This window comes from Macaca nemestrina, chromosome 5 (genome assembly GCF_043159975.1).
Source record: "Macaca nemestrina isolate mMacNem1 chromosome 5, mMacNem.hap1, whole genome shotgun sequence".
NCBI classification, from domain to species: domain Eukaryota; kingdom Metazoa; phylum Chordata; class Mammalia; order Primates; family Cercopithecidae; genus Macaca; species Macaca nemestrina.
In genome coordinates this window covers 8,450,956-8,472,777 of record NC_092129.1, presented here as the reverse complement: position 1 = coordinate 8,472,777, position 21,822 = coordinate 8,450,956, and the positions used below count along the sequence as shown (strand labels likewise).

General features: G+C 39.6%; 1 protein-coding gene and 1 pseudogene across 1 annotated transcript in view; both read left to right on the top strand.

Annotated features, from left to right (window-relative positions):
* Nucleotides 1–21,822, top strand: part of LOC105487513 (parkin coregulated) — a 578,623-nt gene that overhangs the window by 472,957 nt on the left and 83,844 nt on the right. The window lies entirely within an intron of this gene.
* Nucleotides 18,977–19,072, top strand: LOC112427702 (small nucleolar RNA U13; annotated as a pseudogene).

The window sequence follows — 21,822 nt, the reverse complement described above, 5'->3', positions numbered from 1 at the left end:
CTGGACCCCTTCCTTACACTATGCACAAAAATCAACTCAAGATTAATTAAAGACTTAAATGTAAAACCTAAAACTATAAAAACCCTGGAAGATAATCTCAAAAATACCATTCTGGACATAGGATCTAGCAAAGATTTCATGACAAAGACACCAAAAGATGTTGCAACAAAACCAAAAATTGACAAATAGGACTTAATCAAACTAAAGAGCTTCTGCACAGCAAAGGAAACCATCGACAGAGTAAACAGACAGCTCACAGAATGGGAGGAAATATTTCCAAACTATGCATCTGACAAAGGCCTAAAATCCAGAATCTATAAGGAATTTAAAGGAATTTACAAGCAAAAACCAAACAACCCCATTCAAAAGTGGGCAAATGACATCAACAGACATTTTTCAAAAGAAGACACACACAGCCAATAAGCATATGAAAAAATGCTTCACATCACTGATCATTACTGAAAAGCAAATCAAATCCACAATGAGATACCACCTCACACCAATCAGAATGGCTATTGTTAAAAAGTCAAAAAATAGCAGATGCTGGCAAGGTTGCAGAGAAAAGAGAATGCTATACACTGCTGGTGGGAGTGTAAATTAGTTCAGCCATTGTGGAAAGCAGTGTGGCGATTCCTCAAAGAACTTAAAACAGAATTACCATTTGACCCAGCAATGCCCTTATTGGCTATATACCCAAAGGAATATACATCATTTTACCATAAAGATACATGCACATGTATATTCATGACAACACGCTTCACAATAGCAAAGACATGAAGTCAACCTAAATGCCTATCAGTGGTAGACTGGATAAAAAATGTGGTACATATACACTATGGAATACTTTGCAGCCATGAAAAAGAAGGGGATCATGGCTGTTGCAGCAACATGGTTGGAGCTTTTATCCTAAGCAAACTAACACAGGAACAGAAAAGCAAATCCCACATATTCTCATTTATAAGTGGAAATAAACAAGAACATGTGGATACAAAGAGGAGAACAATAGACACTGGGGATCGCTTGAGATTGGAGGCTGGGAGATGGGAGAGGATCAAAAATGTACTTATCAGGCACTACGCTTGGTACCTGGGTGACAGACTAATCTGTACACCAAACATCTGAGACACACAGTTTGTTATATAGGTAACTATATAACGAACCTGCACTTGTACCCCTGAGCCCAAAATAAAAGTTAAAAAAAGAAGAAAAGGAAAGTAAACCCCCCAAAAAGAAATATTTCTCAGGCTCTTGGAGAAGCTCTCCCCTCACAGGGAATGGGGAGAATAGAGTCAAGAGAAAAGGTTCTCTTTTTGTTGTCTTAAGTTTCCCCAGAGAAGCTTTGTCACAAGTAATCTCAAATCCAGATCTGGTTGAATTCTCTGAAAGAGAAAGAAATGCAAAATGAACCCTTAACTCAGGAAGGTTGATTGAGAGAAGGTGCTAATATTTGTTTTCCTTTTCCTCAATTCTGAAAATATCATACTTCATCTTTTTTCTTTTACCAATGTTTTTAAGTATGTTCACTTTGCTATTAGGTCAATTTGGTGTGTGTTGGACATTTCTCTAGGATTTTATTTCTTTTCTTAATAAATAGTAAAATATTTGTCAACATATCGCTTTTGGCATTCTGTTTTTTAAAAAGGCTTTGTAGAAAGTGAGAGATTTCTCCAAACGAATTGATTTTAGTCGCAGAACACGCATTTCTTTTTAATCTCTGGCCCCAGTGCTACTTATCTCTTACAAGAAAGCAACCTTTCCTTTTAGAAAGTGGTCTGTTCCCTCATTATTGTATTTATAATTTAGAGTATGGTTAGTCTCTGTCTGCTGAAATGAAAATGATGACCACAGCCTATTAAGTTTTTCCAAATGGACCAGGTGATACCCAGGGTTTCAAAAGTCTGAAAACAAACAAATGATCAATGATCAAAGAAATGAAGGTATAAGGCCTAAACTTTGCAACATAAAAATAAACACATCCTCAAGCAATACTGAAATTGATTGTCATTTCCTTGGTTCACATTTCTGCTCATTACACATCAGACGTTTCCATGATATTCAACTCCGTACGGTTTAGATGTGAGAACAGCACATGGAAACAAGGACACTCACACCCAGTTGTGTTTCCCATCCCTGTTTCCTGGCTCATCACTGTATGATGAGCTGCTTGAGGGAGCTGCTCTTCACACTTAACACCCAGCACTTAGCGTGTGCCCAGATAGAACGGAGGTATGGATGGTAGCCTGCTCCATTTTGATATTAGATTAAAATGCAAGCATCTCATTTCTTTCTACAAAATTAAAATATAAGACTGTCAGGATCCATAACTGTCTCTTACAATGAAAGTGGAAGAATTACAATCATTACAATCCATAATCTTATTTTTACAATAAAAATATGAATCACTGTTCACAAATATTCAGTGCAATAGAATACCAAGTGAGACTGTGCCTGTCTTAGAAAGAAAGGCAAGCTCTCAATCTGTGGATACCATATGGATGTCGCTGAGAAGGAGTGGGGACTTGGGCGGCAAAGCTGCCAGGCGTTTGGGAGCATATGGAAGTGGCCTGTTTGGGGCCACAGACGGTCGGGCAATGCTTCCTTCTCTCTTCACAGTTGTCTAACATATTGCCACTGTCTACATGAGCATAACTTAATAGCCAATTTGAATTCTATTGTAGTTAAACTTGGTGTTATCCTGTTAGTAAACTAGCTTATATTGCACAATCGAGTCCAAAGATTATTTTTGCTTTATTTACTACATAATGCAAATACTCTGTAAAGAACTGAAACCACTTTTATTCATAGACTATTTTGGAGATTTCCTTTTCTTTTCTTTTCTTCTTTTTTCTCTTCTTTTCTTGTCCTAAGACATAATGTAGTACATTCAGTGAAGATGACAGTGGTAGTGCTAGTATAGTATACAAATTAGAAAAAGAATAATTGCAGAAATCAGACTCTAAGCTACATTTTACTTTAAGAAAAAAAGATTGTCAGGTTATCATGTTAAAATTAGCATCTTCTCTATGTTAATAAATCAATTTTGTGATGAAAAGTCCAGAAATAAAATAACAAATGTGCATTTTATTTAGCTATTTTTAGTGTGCTATTGGCTTTGAAGCTAATTTGGCTAAGCAAACGTTTGGATTTCGGTCTTTTTTGGTATCACTTCCTAGGATTTTAGTGCAGTGGCTCCTAAAAAGAATACTCAAATATTACTTATAATCCTCCCAAATATGTCTTCTTTGCATGGAATAAAATGTGAACTAATTTGGAGAAAGGAACAGTTTAGACATACATTTCATTAATATAAATATCCACCTCAAAGTATGTGGATTAGCATCTCTTAGAATTTATGTTACTATGCTAACGAGAGTAAAAGAAAAACAAAGTACCGGTCTACAAAAATATTTGTCTAATGCCTGATGTTAGATTATTAAGCTGAAAAGCACATTAGCTAATGTGAAATGGTGTTCTTCTCCAAATTTATTACATTTTCCCCCTCTGTGTTAAATTTTCTTTAAAAGGAGATCTCACAGGAGTGGATAGGCAAGCTGTATCTGTGAACAGCTACAAATAGAAGCACAAGACAAAGTAATCTATAGGCTGACACTCACATTCATTTACTAAATAAGGTCATGAGCAATATTAAGCACATTTTTCTGACACCTTTCCCGGTTGACAAGAAGTTGAGTGCATTCAGTAAATGAAGTACACGGTGAACTATTGTTAGTATTTATCAGGAAACATGATGAGTGGCCCTGAAATAGAGCATCTTACCATCCAAATTTTTCAGTAGCCTTAATAAAGAATAGTCAGTGGCCTTAGTACAGACTAGCTGGAGTACATCTAAGCAGTATTAATGTCACAGTCCACCTCACCATAAAAGTGGAGCTTTGCAAAAGGACCAGAAATGGATTTGGATGGGCAAGTTTGAAAGTAGTTGTAAGTGGATCCGGCATTTTATATTTCGTTGATCAATTTATAAATCTATAATTAAAAGAAAAGTACATTGAGCGGTTGGGCATAAAGTAGAGATTGAATGATACCCACAACAAGTAATTGTTAATATTGACAGGTTATGCTACAGGGATTGCCTAATTTCACAGATAAGGATAGCACAAAATGAGACAACTGCTACATAATGTTTGTTCTAAAGGAATATTATGACATTACTGAGTTTTGAATTTTCCTTTGTATTGACTTTTTTCATAATGCATGAAATAAGCATATATCAACCTAGTTAATACCTGAACAAGACAACACATCCAAGCCATAATTTGATATAAAGCATATGACACAAAGGAAACATCATATTGTAAATATCATATTGCAAACTAACAACTGAAAACTTCCATATGTCTAAAGTACATAAACATATTCTTTATTTTACCTTCACATTCTTTATTTTAAAGAAAGAAAAGCTATTGCAACTCAGCAGTGAACAAGGCAAAGACAGTCAATTGAAATCAACCCTCCATTGCACAGTAACAGTATATGTGTGAAGTTCTTGAGCCAAGCCCCTAAAAGTCTCCATGAACATCAAACCATGCCTGTTGGGGGACCTCAGTTCTCCACCAAATGTCTTGTTAATTGAGCTTTGGCAAATGTTTCCATGAGGACCACTGTCACCCGTCATGCTCATGAGAGTCATGGCCTATGCTTCCACATATTTTAAAATATCTTATTAAAGATTACAGAGCAGTCAGGTGAGTACACACACAATTCCATCCAGACTATGAATGGAAGGACAGCATAATGTACTGACTTTCTGCTCTTTAATGGACTTTACCTGTGACCCAAATATATTCCTTCTAAAGCATTTATAGAACTATCAAAGTTTAGATATTTTAATACTAATGTGTTATCCATTCCATAATGCAGAATATCTTTCTAAAATGTGAAAAAGTGCCAAGCATTCGGTGGTCTACAATAAGTGTTGAACATGAGGACAAAGAGAATTCACTGGAGGACCCTCATTAAAAAATATCCCCACTGAGAATAAAGCAGAGACCACCAGAGTGGACAGAGCACTCACCGTGGCCTTAGAAGGTGGAGCTCCCAAGCGGGTGCACCTGTTTCTATGGGCTAAGGACCATAACCTCTGAGCATTAACTTCCTCTTCCAAAGCACGTGGATGATATCTACTGCAGGGGCATGTTGAAGGGATTAAATTGGTTAATGCATACTGAAGCAGCCACTAAATGTCTCAGTTAAATACATGTATCTCTTCCCCTTACTTTTGCTGAGAACAAAATAATTTTGGTTCTATGTTGCACCCAGTTGTACTAAAGGGCATAACCTTGAATATTTGAAAAGGAAAACTCTCTTCAGTTCAATGGAAAATATAGGACATGTTAAGTAAGAAACAGCAAGTTCTTTAAATCAGTGAATAGCTGTGTTGGGGGGGAAAATGTGGTTCATCCCAAGGCAGCCAAGAGTTGACCTGGTGAACTCTCTGGTTGGTTTTATGCCTTATTTAATCACACATTAAACAGATCTGAAGTTTCTTAAAATGTAAAAATGTCTTCCTTCAAGTAATAAGGACTTAATAAAACTCTTCACTACTTCACTGGAGCCTTATTTGACAATACTCAATTTTTTCTCCTAGGCTTACATGATAGATTCTATGACAGAATCTTTCTCTCCCACCACCTTTTGCAAAAATTCCCCTTTGGCTCTTAACTCTACCATTATGACAGCAACACTTAAAGCTGACCTTTTTTTGACAGAGTTAGAAATTTTCCTCCAGGCAATGTTGTGATTGTTCAATGCTTATGTGTAAATTCTGCAACTGTCTCATACTTCACAGAAACATTTTATAATCCTGCATACTATTCCATCATTGGTTTAATGAAAACATTAACACTTGGTTTCCATAATATTTTCCCTATGGTAGAGTCACTGTTTTATAGAGTAAAGGGACAGATAGCTGATGAACAAATTTTTTAAATTTATCTTATCTACCAATAACATGGAAATATCAAGCTTATATACACAGGTGGACTTGAACCTTTACCATATTTGATTATTTTTCATAACTTAGAATCTAGGCATATATCTATATAATAGAGCTTTTTACAGAAGTCTTTGGAAAAGAACATATTTGTTGTGATTCTCAGTGTTTAAATCAATTGCACACAACAAAATGACTCATGAAAACATTCTACTTAATATGGTATATCTTACTATAGTAAAAGATGACTTCCTAGTTCCTCCCCCTATAAGAGTTACCAATGTAAGCAGTTGAAATGGTTGAGTCTCTTGGCTTTGCACTCCTGCCAAGTTTGGTTTGTGACTAGGAAAATAAGCAAACAAGTCATAAAGGTATGGGAGGAGGGTAGCAATAATGCAGTGTTTATTCTCTTCCTCTTCTTCAATAATTCAGTCCAGAACCACCAAGTGGAGCTGAGCACAGTCAGCATCCACTTGCAGTGGCAGAGAGAGCCATTGTGGTCCAGAGAGGTGCATCAGGGCCTAAGAAGAGTGAGGAAGACATCTTCGTGGTTGGGAAGCACTGCCAATGGCCCTGCAAGTGGGATCAGAATACCAGAGTCACCAGAAAGGCATCTGCACTGGGATGAAGAAGGAGTACAGAGTAGTGGGATATTGATTACATACAGGGGTAGAGCAAATGAGTAAATATGAAAAGGATAATGGGAGCCAAGAGAGTTAAAAATATGAAAAGATAGAGAATTTGAAAGTACTCTGGGGTACTGGATTAGAGTTGAGATACTGGCATAAACTCATGATTTTCATTATAGATAAAGGTAGCTGTGGAAATGAGCATGGTTGTATCTATGTGTATGTGTGTACAGCTCTGTTCACTGTGAGGGCCTGGGAGCACTGGCACCCAAAAGCAATGAGCACATCTGGTACGTGGATTTTGGTTTCTAAGTACCATTCTGCCTAAAAAGGAGCCAATGCTACTTGGAGAAATGGCCAGTTCTGGAACTAAGGCAGGAAAAGTCCAAGATGATCCTGGAACAGAGCCATGTCAAAAAGAAAGAAAATGCTTAAAGAGCAAAGGGGACATGTGCAGGGGACACAGATGCTGGCTCAAAAGGGTTGCCCAATTGCCAAGTCAGGGACCCTTTGAGCTTCAAAATAAATGATAGTAAAATGGACTATAACCCACAGACTACATTAGGAATTAATGACTCCATATTAATATAAATGAATAAATGAATAAAAGTTTGATAAAAAATTATATATTTACCATTATTTCATATTATCTCCCAACAAAATACATATTAATTATAAAGGGAAGAAGAGTAACTTTACTATGGAAACTGAAAATCTTAATTGAAGGATCAAGGTTAACTTGGCCATGAAATGGACAAGTTAAAAGCATGTAGCAGCTGATGGAGCACAGTGGGATATATCTGCCAAAAATGCAAAACCTGACTCTAATCATTAGGAAGTATCAGACAAACCCCAATTGAGGGATGTTCAATTTTTGAAAAACAAAACTGCCCTGTAATCTTTAAAATGTCTAGGGCATGAAAGTCAAGGAAAAAAAAAAAAAAAAACTGAAGAACCGTTTTAGACAGGAGAATAAAGAGACATCACAAATAATGCAACATGTGATTCTAGATTGATCTTTTTGCTATCAAGGACGTTATTGGGACAATTGGCATTATCTGAATGAGTTGGGGATAAAATGGTAGTAATATACCGGTGTTTGTTGCATTTCAGTGCTTGTATTATGATTATGTAGGAGAATGTCCTTGTTTGTAGGGAATATACACTGAACTATTTAGGGTCTTTTTGGTGATAAATGAGGTTTAGTATCTTTTCATGTGATTATTGGCCATTTATACTTTTTTTATGAAGCATCTATGCATATCCTTTACCCATTTTTCTATTGTTTTAGTTATTTTTTTCTCATTGATTGGTATTAGTTATTTGTAAATTAAGGAAATTAGCCCTTTGTCAGTTATAGGTATTACAAATACCCCTGCTTAAAGTTTACAAATAAATCCATTGATCTTTTCCTCAAGGACAGTAAGGAATTTTGCTTAGTTCTGTTTTTACATTTTAATTATTTGCTCTACCTGAAATTTACATTGGTTTGAATAATGAGATAAAGATCTAGCTGTACATTTTTAAAAATGGTTAGTCAATTGCCCCGACACCATATAAAAAGTAGCCTCTCTTTTTCCCACCTTTGAAACACAACCTTTATCACAATCTAAATTCTACTTTATTTTGATCTAATTTTGGACTCGATTCTGTTCTTAACTATTTCTTCTCCAGGGCCAACCAAATGCTTTTCATTATTCAATAACATGCTTCGGTAGAGTATTGTCCAATAGAACCTTCTACAATGATGAAAATGTTCTCTGTTTACTCCATCCAGTGTAGTAGCTACCATCACATTGAACCTGGAGATGTGGTTAGTGTGACAGAGGACCTGAATTTTTTATTTTATAAATTTCTAATTAATTTAAACTTAAATTTCAAATAGCCACATGTGACTAGTGGCTACCATATTTGACAGCAGAGTTTTATTATCCCACTGGGGAGTTTCTACCCAGTCTTTCCACAGTTTTCCAAGATATTCTCACACGTTTATTTTTCCTTATTTTTCCTTCTCATAAGAAATCTAGATTTTCTGGTCTTCCAGAAAAGGTCACAATGAATTTACAGAACACTTCAGGTACAATTGTTATACTTTTAAAGTATGACATCATTAAGCCTTCTTTTAAGTCTCTCAGTAGAGTTTTAAAGTTTTCTTTGTATAAATTTATATATCATCTTTTAAATAGATATTTTATCTTTTGTTTTTTTATTTTTTGTTTTGTTTTGTTTGTTTGCTGTTGTAAATGGTGTACTTATTTCAATGTCTTTTACTATATTTTCTCACTGATAATTATTTATATATAGTGCAGCTATGTAGGTATATTTTGTAATCTTTTGGGTAATTCTCTTTATATTTTCAGGTTGTTAATCATAGAATCTGCAAATAGTAATAATAATTCTTCCTTCCAGTATTCAAACTTTCAATTTATTTCTCATTTAACACCATTGACTGCCATTTCAATGGCAGTTTTAAATAGTTGTAGCAATGGTTAAGATTGTTCCATACTTTAATAGGTATGTTTTAGCATTTTATCCTTAAGCCTCATGCTGGCTTTAAAAAAAATCTGTCAATTCTTGCCTTACCACTGATTTTTAACATCAGAAATGAATGTTGACATTTATTAACATGCCTCTTGTCCTACCTCCTATGTAAGTTATATAATTTACCTCCTCTAACATACTACTACTATATATTAATTTGACCCATTTGTAATTTTTTTTAATTTACCCATGTATTCAGGAAATAAATGCCACTCAGTCATGGCATATTTTTTTGTACAATGTACTGCTAAATTTCTTTAGTAATTATGTAAAGATTTTGGTAATATTCAAGATAATCATCTATTTTAGAACTATTCTATCAACTTTCAGTGTCAGTGGTATGCCGTCATTATTTAAAAGAATTTTGGAGGATTCTTTCTATAATAGTTGAAATAGGCTTAAATAGAGAAATATCATTCCATGGAAAGTTGAATTCATTTACTTCTAACGCCATCTTGGTATGCCATATTTTTATATTAATTCAGTAATAGCTTTAATAACGTGCATTGTCATATTGTTCTGTTTTCTCTCTCTTCTGGAGTCAATTTAGTAGATTCCATTCTCCTTGACTAGGTTGATCCTGATGTCATTAATCTAATGCCAGATTTAGAAAGAGGATGTTTTAGGGTAATATGATGATTTTATTTTTAGTTATGTTGCATTTAAGATGCTTATGGGACATCGAGGTAGAAACAGCCAATAAACAAATAGAATATAGGTCTTAGAGCTATTTATGAGCAATCTGGGCTGGAAAGACAGCCACATGCATGACTGTGGTGGTTAATGAGATCACCCAAGGACAACATAAAGCAATGAAGAGTAATGGCCCCTGGTGGAACCCTGGAAACCCCAACATTTAACTGGGTAGGAAGAGGAAAAGGCTTGAGAATGACAGGAGAGACAGAAAAGTCAAGAATAAGAGATCAAAATTTCCCAATGCTTCAGTGCTTGGATTTATTGTTTAGGAGATCAACAGTGGCCTCAACAAAAGCAATTTCCAGGAAGTGTTTGAGACAAAGCCTGCTTTTGGGTGACTGTAAAGCACACTGAAGGTCAGGAACCACAGCAATAAGTGTAGGGTGTGCTTATCAGAAGCCTGGCTGGGAAGAGAAGGATCCATGAGTCTTAAGTAATTTTAGAGATCATTTTTCAATCAAACACATGAAATATAGACTTTTCCCTCTTTTCTGTGTCCAGAGGAGTTTCACGTGAGAAGGAAAGTTTTTCTTGTGTCGTCTAATAGAGAGCTGGCCATTGTAAAGAGGATCTGGGGAACAGCTGCCTTTCCATGCGCCTTGAGGGATCTGGGACACCAGGGTGATGTGGAGATGTGAAAGGGGGGCCATAAAGCAGTGTCTGTCCCCACTGGAGCCAGCACCAAGGGCAAGGGCTGGAAACCAAGGGCCTTGCACGTCACCAAGGAAACCAAAGTGGGGGAACTTAGACAAAAACCTGGGGGAGGATGGACAGAAGACAGTAATGAGACCATCGATTCACATGCTGCTCTCAAGAGAAAAGGGGAAGAAAAATGAAGAGGAACACAAACTGAAGGCAGGATTTTTAGGGAAATATTTACAAATGCTTGAAAACTATAATTAATATAAAGCAAGGATAGCTGATAAATAGAATATCTAAAGTGCAAATGAGAGCTTAATGGCTTAGAAAAATCAAGTTAAGTCTGATTACTGCACCTAGCCCTCAATAAACACCATCTATCTGCCTTTCAGTGCACCCAGCCCCTGTACACACACGCGTGTGCATACATATGCACATGCACACACAATGCAGAGATACAACTTTATCATAGTGTGAAATGCTGTCATGTTTGACCACATTGCTATATTTTCCCCTAATTTGCTGTCCAATTTATTTTAATTATTAATATTTAGGAAACCCTCTTCCAAGAACAAAACCACCTATTATATAAGGTTCTGCTGTCATTAACTATCTCTGCAACTTTACAATATTCAATGTGCTTGCTTTCAACTTGCATTGTCTAATTAAATCCTTCAATAAATCCATATAAAAGCAATGATCATTTATACTTGCTGTATCTACAGAATTACATTCTCCATGAGGAACTTTGAAATACCCGCAAGCATTTCACCAGCATGATCTTTGCAAGTGAATTCTTCCCAATTCTCATTTAAAACCTCCGTTGAGTCCTAATAGGACTGGGGTCTGGGCACAAGTGTGAAAGACTCTGGGATGGGCAGAACCAGGCTTGGCAATAGAGGCGTAGCCTGACTAAATGAGGCCTGGGAATGTACCACTCCCTGCAGAAGCTAGGGGTGCAACCCGATTATTGTAGGTATGATGACCAAAGGCTAAAACAAGCCCCTGGCAAGCACCAAGGGAAAGCTCAGACTCAGGAGACTCACCCCCAACAGGAGCCCAGCCCCCATAGAGCAGGCAATAGGCAGGTCTAGGAGTACACCAGTCCCCAGACGGGAAGGCCGGGGTTCCAGGGGAAGCCCAGTCACAGATAGAAAGCCCATGTCCATGCAGCTGGCTCAGGAGGGGAGGAGGCGCATCTGCTCATTTGAAACCTTTGATCATGATTCTCAAATAGGCAACCAACTTTCTACATACCCCTAGGAAAGGGTCCCCAGGTAGGGGTCTCCACTCCCCGGGCCATGGACTGGCACTGGTTCGTGGTCTGTTAGGAACCAGCTGCACAGCAGGAGGTGAGCAGTGGGCAGGTGAGCAAAGCTTCATTTCATCCGTATTTAGGTTTGCTCTCATTGCTCGCTTTACTTCCTGAGCTCCGCCTCCTGTCAGATCAGCAGCAGCATTAGACTCTCACAACGTGAGTGCGAACTGTGTTGTGAACTGTGTGTCTCAGGGATCCAGGTTGTGTGCACCTTATGAGAATCTAATGACTGATGATCTGCCACTGTTCCCCATCACCCCATCACAGATGGGAGCATCTAGTTGCAGGAAGACAAGCTTAGGGCTGATTTCACATCATGGTGAGGTGTATAATTATTTCATTATATATTACAATGTAATGATTATAGAAATAAAGTGCACAATGAACGTAACGCACTTGAACCGTGAAACCTTCCCCCACACTGGTCCGTGGAAAAATTGTTTTCCATGAAACTGGTCCCTGGTGCCAAAAAGGCTGGGGCCCCTGCCCTAGGAAATTCATATTTGCACTCTTAGGGGTGTTTTATTCTTCATTCTTTGCGAATAAATTAGCTTCCTCTTTTCCAAAGAAAATGGAAACTATCACATGAAGACTAGCACATCTTCCCACTGAGAACTTTTATCAACTGACCTCTCTCTGTCCTCATCTCACCTTCCCTCCTCATGTGATGGGTACAGCAATCTCTGTGCAGTTATCCAAAGCCAGCCCCTCTGGCTGTACTGAATTCCATCCTCTCTTATCTACCCAAGAAGTTAATTTCTGTAATTATTCCACTTTCTACTGCAATTTTCATGCTAGAAAGAAATTCCTTTTTGCCCCCACATCCCCTTATGGGCATCGCCTCTTCTCTGCTCTCTTCAACAGAACTCCTTCCAAGGGCTGTCAGTGCTTTTCATGTCCACGCCCTCAACACTAACCCCGTCCCCTCTGCAACCCACTCCAGTTATCTTCTGTCTCCTCTCCATTGAAATGCCTCATGTCAAGGACCCCGGTAGCCTCGCTGTTGCCAAACCCAAGGTTCTGTTCTTTGTCCTTGTCTTACTCAAACTCCCAGCAACACTCACCCCAACCAACCATCTGCTCTGATAACAGCCTTGTCCACCTGCTCCTCCAGCTCCTCCCAGCTCACAGGACACTCCTCCATCTCCGGGGCTAGCTCCCCCTCCTCCCTCTGCAACAGGCACAGGACTCCAGCCACTCTCTTCTCCAACTGCACTCTCTCAACATGTATATAGTCCAGTGGCTCTCAACAGGGGACAGCTTTGCCCTGCAGGGGTCACTTGACAATGTCTGAAGACACTTTTGTCACAAGGTGAGGAGATGCTGCAGGCATTCCTGTCTGGAGGCCTGGGATGCGGCCAAACGTCCTCCAACGGACAGGACAGCCCCCGCTGTGCTTACTCTGCAAGGAAGGTCCACAGTGCCTGTTCTGTCCAACAACCCTGTTCTAGTCCATGGTTTTAAGCCATTTTATACACAGATGACAGAGTCACAGGTTGATACACCCAGCTCTACCCACCCTTCTAATTTGTATGTCCAACCACCGCCTCACTATTCCTGTTTGAATGTCTAAACAGGTGATTTAGAATTAACCTCTGACATAGCTCTTCATTTTCTTCCAAAGTCCACTCTTTCTTGGCCATTTCCATCTCAGTCAATACCACCAGTTATATAGACCAAAACCCTAAAAGTCAATCTTTATTCTTCTCTAATCCTTATAAGACACAGCCCATCCAGCAGCAAAGTTCATTGGCTCAGCCCTCTTAACCCACCTTAAAGCTGAGCATGTCTCATGGTATCCAGAATGTGGATTCCCAAGCCTTCACTGTCTCTGGGTTGAACTTCTGCATTTGTCTTCTAGTTCTTCTCCTTGCATCTATTCTTAAAGCCGGAAAATCTGCTTTCCATGCAAAAGAGTTATCTTTTCAATACATGAATTCCATCATGCCATTCTCTTGCTTAAATACCTCCCAATGGTTTCTCATTTAGCTGAGAGTAAAATCCTCCTCCCCACTAAATAAATCAAGTTGTTCAGGTGAGCTGACCAAATGATAAAACACGGTAAAGTATTTTTAAACTTTTATTATCGATTACGGTGGAAATTGAAAAGTCAAGAAAATTAACCCACTATAAAAAAATATTTGAGCATGTAACTATATTTACGAGAAGCAGGTTGGAATTCTCAGGGACAGCTTGTGGAAATGAAGGTCCCCCATGGTCCATCGCAACCAACCGTATTCCTGACGATACTGTGAGGGTGCGTGAGATGGGAACGTGCATCCAAAGAAGGATGTGTGAGGCCGAGGTGGGTGGATCACCCGAGGTCAGGCATTCGAAACTGGCCTGGCCAACATGGTGAAACCCCATCTCTACTAAAAATACAAAATGTAGTCGGGTGTGGTGGCAAGTGCCTGTAGTCCCAGCTACTTGGGAGCCTGAGGCAGGAGAATCGCTTGAACCTGGGAGGCAGAGGTTGCAGTGAGCTGAGATCGCGCCACCGCACTCCAGCCTGGGCGACAGAGTGAGACCTTGTCTCACTTAAAAAAAAAAAAAAAAAAAGTGAACAAAAGCATTGCACGGAAAACACTTTTATACAAGTTCACAAATAATGAGGATGGGGTAGAATTAATGGCCGTCCTAAAAGAGCTGAAGCATTTGCTTAATCTACCCAAGAAAGAAAAATCAAGAGATTTGAACCACTAAGAAATAATGTAGATTCTGCAGAACCTGATATTGACATCAGATAAAGAAACAGTTACAAATATTAACATATATAAATTACTGGGTCCAAACTGCCTCCATCCCAAGTAATTAAGAGAATTGACTAAAACGTTTCAAATGTTACTTTTGAAAAATCATGTAGAGTTGTAGCAATATCAGAATGCTGTAGAGAAAGTTAATGATTATGGAACTCAAAAAGGAAAAGTAAGTGAGACTGTAATATTGTGATTATTTAACTTAGTGTACAGATTGATCTTGCCTTAAATAATTACCAATTAACTTCTACTAAAAAATGTAGTAGGTATGATATGTGTATAGCATACACAGGGAAAAAGAAGTAAAATAAAAGAACATTGGTTGGGCGTGGTGGCTCGTGCCTGTAATACCAGTACTTTGGGGGGCCAAGGCAGGTGAATCACCTGAGGTCAGGAGTTTGAGACCAGCTCGGCCAATGTGGTGAAACCCTGTCTCTACTAAAAATACAAAAATTAGCCAAGCATGGTGGCAGGCACCTGTAATCCCAGCTACTTGGGAGGCTAAGGCAGGAGAATCGCTTGAACGTGGGAGGCGGAGGTTGCAGTAAGCCAAGATTGCGCCATTGCACTCCAGCCTGGGCAACAACAGCAAAACTCCATCTCAAAAATGAAAAATAAAAAATAAAAGAATATTAAGGATAAACTAAAATACTGAGAATAAAAATGTGTGTGTCCCATTGAGAAAACATTTTCTGAGTGCCCACTGAGCTCCACACACAATGGGAAAGCAGAAGAAGGATGGAAGTGGTAGAAGCCTGCATTCTAGTGAGGGAGCAAAACGACTCAACTGTAATGCACAGGAAAAAGTAAATGCTATAAAAGAAGAAGCCTAAATCAAGGGTTACGGGAGGACTTAATTTTGGAAGAAGGAACAGGAAAGAGAAAGTGGTCAGAAAAGGCTTGAGGGAGACTGCTTTTTGCTGGCTTTAGCGTGTGGTGGGCTTTCAACTGGCTGAGGACCAGGAGAAACATGCTTAGGGAGAGGGAGCTGGTCCACAAACAGGCCAGAAAGGCATGCATTATGAAGATGTGCCTTGCTAATTGAATTGCTTTTCTAAACAGTGGATGAAAAATAAAACAGAAACAGAGTGATTCTGTTAGTCAGGTGCCCTGGAAATAGGCTCTGAGATGGAGATTCTTGCACGGAAATAATGCCTATAAGAGACTGAGAATGTTATCCTTATCAAAATTCCAATGGCATTTTTCACAGAAATAGGAAAACTATCCTAAAATGTATATGGAACCACAAAGACCCTGAAAATCCAAAACAATGTTGAGCAAAAGGAACAAAGCTGGGACCAGGCGTGATGGCTCACACCTGTAATCCCAGCACTTTAGGAGGCCAAGGCGGACAGATAACCTGAGGTCAGGAGTTCAAGACGAGCCTGGCCAACATGGCGAAACCCCATCTCTACTAAAAATACAAAAATTAGCCAGGCACGGTGACAGGCATCTGTAATCCCAGCTACTCAGGAGGCTAAGGCAGGAGAATCACTTGAACTTGGGATGTGGAGCTTGTGGTAAGCTGAGATCATGCCACTGCACTCTAGCCTGGGCAACAGAGTGAGACTCCATCTCAAAAACAAGGAAGAACAAAGCTGGAGGCACCACACTGCCTGATTTCAGAATATACTACAAAGATACAATAATCAAAACAGCATGGTACTGGCATAAAAACAGATATGTAGACCAAATAGAACAGAATAGAGAGGCCAAAAATAAATCCACACATTTATAGTCAGCTGATCTGCAACAAAGCTGCCAAGAACATAACACAGGGAACGGACAGTCTCTTCAATAAATGGTATTGAGAAAACTGGATATCCACATGCAGAAAATGAAACTGGGCCTTATCTCACAACATACAAAAATCAACTCAAAATGAATTAAAGATTTAAATATAAGAACTGGAACTGTAAAACTACTAGAAGAAAACATAGGAGAAAACTACATGACATCGGCCTAGATAGTTTTGTTGTTGTTGTTGTTGTTGTTGTTGTTGTTGTTTTTGATACAACCCAAAAGGCACAGGCAACAAAAGCAAAACTAGATAAGTGAGATTATATCAAACTAAAAAGCTTCTGTATAGCAAAGGAAATAATCAATAGAGTGAAGAGATAACCCATGGAATGGAAGAAAATATTTGCAAACCAAAAATCCTATAAGAGTTAATATACAAAATATATACAGAACTCAATTCAATAGGAAGAAAACAAATAACCCATTTTTAAAATGGGCATGGCCAAACACAGTGGCTCACGCATGTAATCCCAGCTCTTTTGGAGGCAGAGAAGGGTGGATCACAAGGTCAGGAGATCGAGACCATCCTGGCTAACACGGTGAAACCCCGTCTCTACTAAAAATACAAAAAATTAGCCAGGCATGGTGGCGGGTGCCTGTAGTCCCAGCTACTCAGGAGACTGAGGCAGGAGAATGGCGTGAACCCAGGAGGCGGAGCTTGCAGTGAACCAAGATCACGCCACTGCACTCCAGCCTAGGGGACAGAGTGAGACTCCATCTCAAAAAAAAAAAAAAAAAAAAAAAAAGAGGCAAAGGATCTGAATAGACATTTCTCAAAAGAAGACATACAAATGACAAACAGGTACATTGAAAAGATGGTCAGCATCAGTAATCATCAAGGAGATGCAAATTAAAACCAGGATGAGATATCTCTTCACACCTATTAGAATGGCTATTATCAAAATGACACAAGATAGCAAGTGATATGGTTTGGCTGTGTCCCCACCCAAATCTCATCTTGAATTTTAATCTCCATAATCCCCGCATGTCTAGGGAGAAACCTGGTGGGAGGTGATTGGATCACGAGGGTGGTTACCCTCGTGCAGTTCTCATGATAGTGAGTGAATTCTCATGAGATCTGATGGCTTTATAAGGGGCTCTTCCCCCTTAGTTCCTCACTCACTGTCTCTCACCTGCCACCATATAAGGTGTATCTCTTCCACTTCTGCCATGACTGTAAGTTTCCTGAGGCCTTCCCAGCCATGCAGAACTGTGAGTGAGTATTTTATACATTACCCAGTCTCAGGTAGTATCTTTATAGCAGTGTGAGAATGAACCAATACGGCTAGTGTTTGTGAGGATGTGGAAAAAGAGAACCCTTGCACACTGTTAGAGGGAGTGTAAATTAGTACAGCCATCATGGAAAACAGTATGGAGGTTCCTCAAAACATTAGAAATAGAGATATTGTATAATCCAGCAATCTCACTTCTGGGTATATAGATCCAAAGGAAATTAAATCAGTATGTTGAAGAGATATCTGTACTTTCATTTTCATTGCAGCATTATTCACAGTAGCCAAGACATAGAATCAACTTCAGTGTCCATCAGTGGATGAATGGATAAAGAAAATGTGGTAGATATACACAATGGAATACTATTCGGCCTCTAAAAAGAAGGAAATTGGCTGGGCACAGTGGCTCATGCCTATAATCCTAGCACTTTGAGAGACTGAGGCAAGAGGATCACTTGAGTGCAGGAGTTTCAGACCAGCCTGGGCAACACGGCAAGACCCTGTCTCTACCAAAAAATAAAAATAAAAAATGAAAAAAAGGAAATCCTCTCATTTTCGACAACATGGATGAACCTGGAGGACATTATGCTAAGTGAAATATACCAGTCACATAAACACAAATACTGCGTGATCTCACTCATATGTAGAATCTAAAGTCAAATTCACAGAAGCAGAGAGTAGAACGGTGTTTAGCAGGAGCCTGGGGAAGGAAAGTGGATTGAGAGATGTTGGTCAAAAGGCACAAAGTTTTGATGAGACAGGATGAATGAGTTCTGGAGATCCACTGCAGTATGGTGACGCTGGAAATAATAATGTATATTTGAAAATTGCTAAGGGAGTAGGTCTTAAATGTTCTCACCACAAAAACATGAGAAGCATGTGAGGTGATGGATATGCTAATAAGCTTGATTTAATCATCCCACAGGGTATAGCGTACATGTGTTGAAACATCACACTGCACACTATAAATATATGTAGTTTTTATTTGTCAGTTAGGCATTAATAACGCTGGAGGCAGGAAGAAAGAGGAAGAAACAGGGCTGGGCAGGAGAGGTTAGACTGCCTGGAGGAGGTCCCAGGTAATCTCCACTTGAGGCCAAGGAGCTAGGGCTTTGTGCCCGTGCATTAGCCAGCCCATGCAGGCTGCTGGAGAAAGGGGTAACCTTGAGCAAAGCTGCTACTGTCTGAGGCGGAGGGCAATTCCCAGGATGAGACCCAGCCATCAGTGGCTCACACCCCAGTGCCTGGGGAGAACCTGTTCTGTAGGAGGGTTGGGGCTGCACTCAGCAGCAGCCTCCACAGTGACCCATGATGTAGGGAAGGATAAATTCCAAAAATGTTTGAAAGTATTCGTATCATTGATGTCTATTTTAATTAAAAGAGCCAATGGGATTAAAAATCATGGTAAACTGATCCTTTGTAGCTCATAAGCGTGATGAGTAGGATTTCACACTCATGTGTGAGACGTGCCTCCCTCAAACCTTATAAATGATGATGGTACCTTAAAAAATAATCGTGGTCAACCACATAAGATTCCATGTGAATGTTTGTGGCATGTAAAAACATGACTTCCTGCTTGTATTAGGCTGTTCTTGCATTGCTATAAGGAAATACCTGAGGCTGGATAATTTTTAAGAGATTTAATTGACTCACAGTTCTGCAGACTGTACAGGAAGCATTGTGCTGGCATCTGCTTCTTGGGAAGCCCCGGGAAGCTTCTACTCATGATAGAGGGCGAAGTAGGAGTACGCACATCACATGACGAAAGCAGGAACAAGAGGTAGGTGAAGGGTAAGGTGCCACGCACTTAACAACCAGATCTCACCAGTGCTCACTCACTAGGGCAGGGACAGCATCAAGCCATGAGGCATCCACCCCATGACCAAAGCACACCACCCACCATGCCTCGCCTCCAACACTGGGGATTCCATTTCAACCCGACATTCGAGCGCGATCAAATATTCAAACTGCATCACTGGTGTTCTAATGAGTTAGAAGTTGAAGATGCACCAATATATGTAACGGAAAGATAACGAGAGGACTGTAAGCCATTCCCATGGGTATGCCATCCCTCACGAAGGAGCAGAGCCAGCAGCCTACCCATCATTACAGGACTTGCACTGAGCTAGGTCAGCAGTAGCAGAAACAGCTTTATACTGATGGGGACTACAAAGTTTTAACACCCAGGGCCACCAAACATTCACCCTTACACCCAGAACCTCATACACGTTTGCAAGACTGGAGAAGATGGGTCCGCCTGTTCCTGGCCATCGAGATGAATTGCCCTCCCTGTGGCAAGAATGAAACCCACAACTTGGGTGTTATTAGCGCAACCTCTCATCCAATTGACACCACCGGCCATAGATGACGATAATAAGAAAGTAAGGCAGACGCAGCTAAGCTGATAAAATACGTGCAAGTTGGAAAAACTAATTTCAGCTTAGAAAAACAGCACACTAATGAAGCTTTTAAAAATTAACTTTTGACTAAAGCTCATACAGAGAGGCAGTGTTGGTGAAAAACCACAGTAAACATCAAAACAAGCATGAGTTCAGAGTCTGGAAACGTAACCAGAAGGTTATTGTTTTTAAATATACAGAGAAGACACACATATTTGTTTCCTGTTTATGATATATATATATATAAGAAAACAAGATAATTATTTTTTTTCAATCTGCCACTAATCAGTGTGACAAAAAATCCATGACGCTCTAGGAATCTGACCAGCTCTCCAGGCAATGGATTCTTCAAGTGAGAGCAACTTGAAGTACTTCTGGAGTCAGAAGATGCAGTCAGAGTCCCTGAGCCCAGAGGGTGTTCTTAATCTGTGCCTGAAAATGATTGAAATGGACACCAGTGGAGGCAGATAAACTCTGGAAATGTTTAAGCAGGCAAAAAAGAAAAAAATAATTGAAAAAGTAAACCTAGATGAGTACGTGGCACACAGCGGAGGCCCAACATGCCTCCGCAAAATTATGCTGGCAGTCAGTTTGTGACAAATAGATTAAGATAGTGCACCAATGCACTGCCATTAGGGTATGAATAGTAAACCACCTTTATACCAAAGAATTCCTTTTTATGGAAAAAGTACAGTCAATTTTTTTTTTTTTTTTTAACTTTCGGCAATACGGCAGAAGTAAAGGAACCGCAGTAAACAAACATGATTATTTTTATAACATTTCGCAAAGTAAAAGTTTCAGCTGAAAATAAAAAGAAACCTTTATAAATTGGAATAAATGCAGACTGGAGTCATTCTGTAGCACAGTGACCAACATTTGGACACATCACATGAGTCTTAAAGGTCACAGAATGAGTCTAGTTATATATGTTTTTCCATTCCAGACAGCTTGAAATTTAGTGTCTAATTCGAAAGTCCAAAAGTATGAAACTCCTGAAAATAAGCTTTCCAAATGACTAGTTTACTTTCTCCGTGGAACTTAAAATAGGATGGAAGGGAAGTCCAATTCTGAGAAAGTAGAATCTCCTTCTGATGTTTTGTTTATAAAAATAGTAAACACTTTACTACAGTAAAAAGGGCTAAATTTCATATCTCTATTTAAAAGCATTTGCAGGCCAGGCATCTGCTGGCTCACACCTGTAATCCCAATGCTCTGGGAGGCTGAGGCAGGAGGATCACTTGAGTCTAGGAGTTCAAGACCAGCCTAGTCAACATAGTGAGACCGCCGTCTCTACAGAAAGTTACCCCGGGGAGAGGTGGTGCGCACCTGTAGTAGTCAGGGGGCTGAGGCAGGAGGATCACTGGAGCCCAGGAATTGGAGGCTACGGTGAGCCATAATCGTGCCACTGCACTCCAGCCTGGGTGACAGAGTGAGACCCCTGCCTCTAAAAAAAAAACCCACAACAACAACAAATAAAAACAGTATTTGTGGTCCCTTTCAAAGCACAGATTCTTCTGCTTCTCAGAACACTCAGATTGCATCTGATCTTTGCTTGCCAGAATCATCATTTTATGGCTTAGCAAGTTGTTGTCTGCAGGCTTTGCCCCGGTAATGGTTCCAAAGCCGTTCAGCCACAGCTCGAATAACCTGCACCCGGAGCACAAACGTGGCATCCGCAGTCAAGCACCACCGTTCCCCTTCAGTCTCGTGACTTTGTGAAGTAGTAATTCCACACCTGTCAAATGCTGTCGGAAGAGACCCTTGAACAGTCCGAGGAGAACCCTCCTCTGGGAAGACATTTGGGACAGAAGAATTTTCCTTAAGAAGGAAGAAAAGACAGATGAGGAAAGCGCTGACTT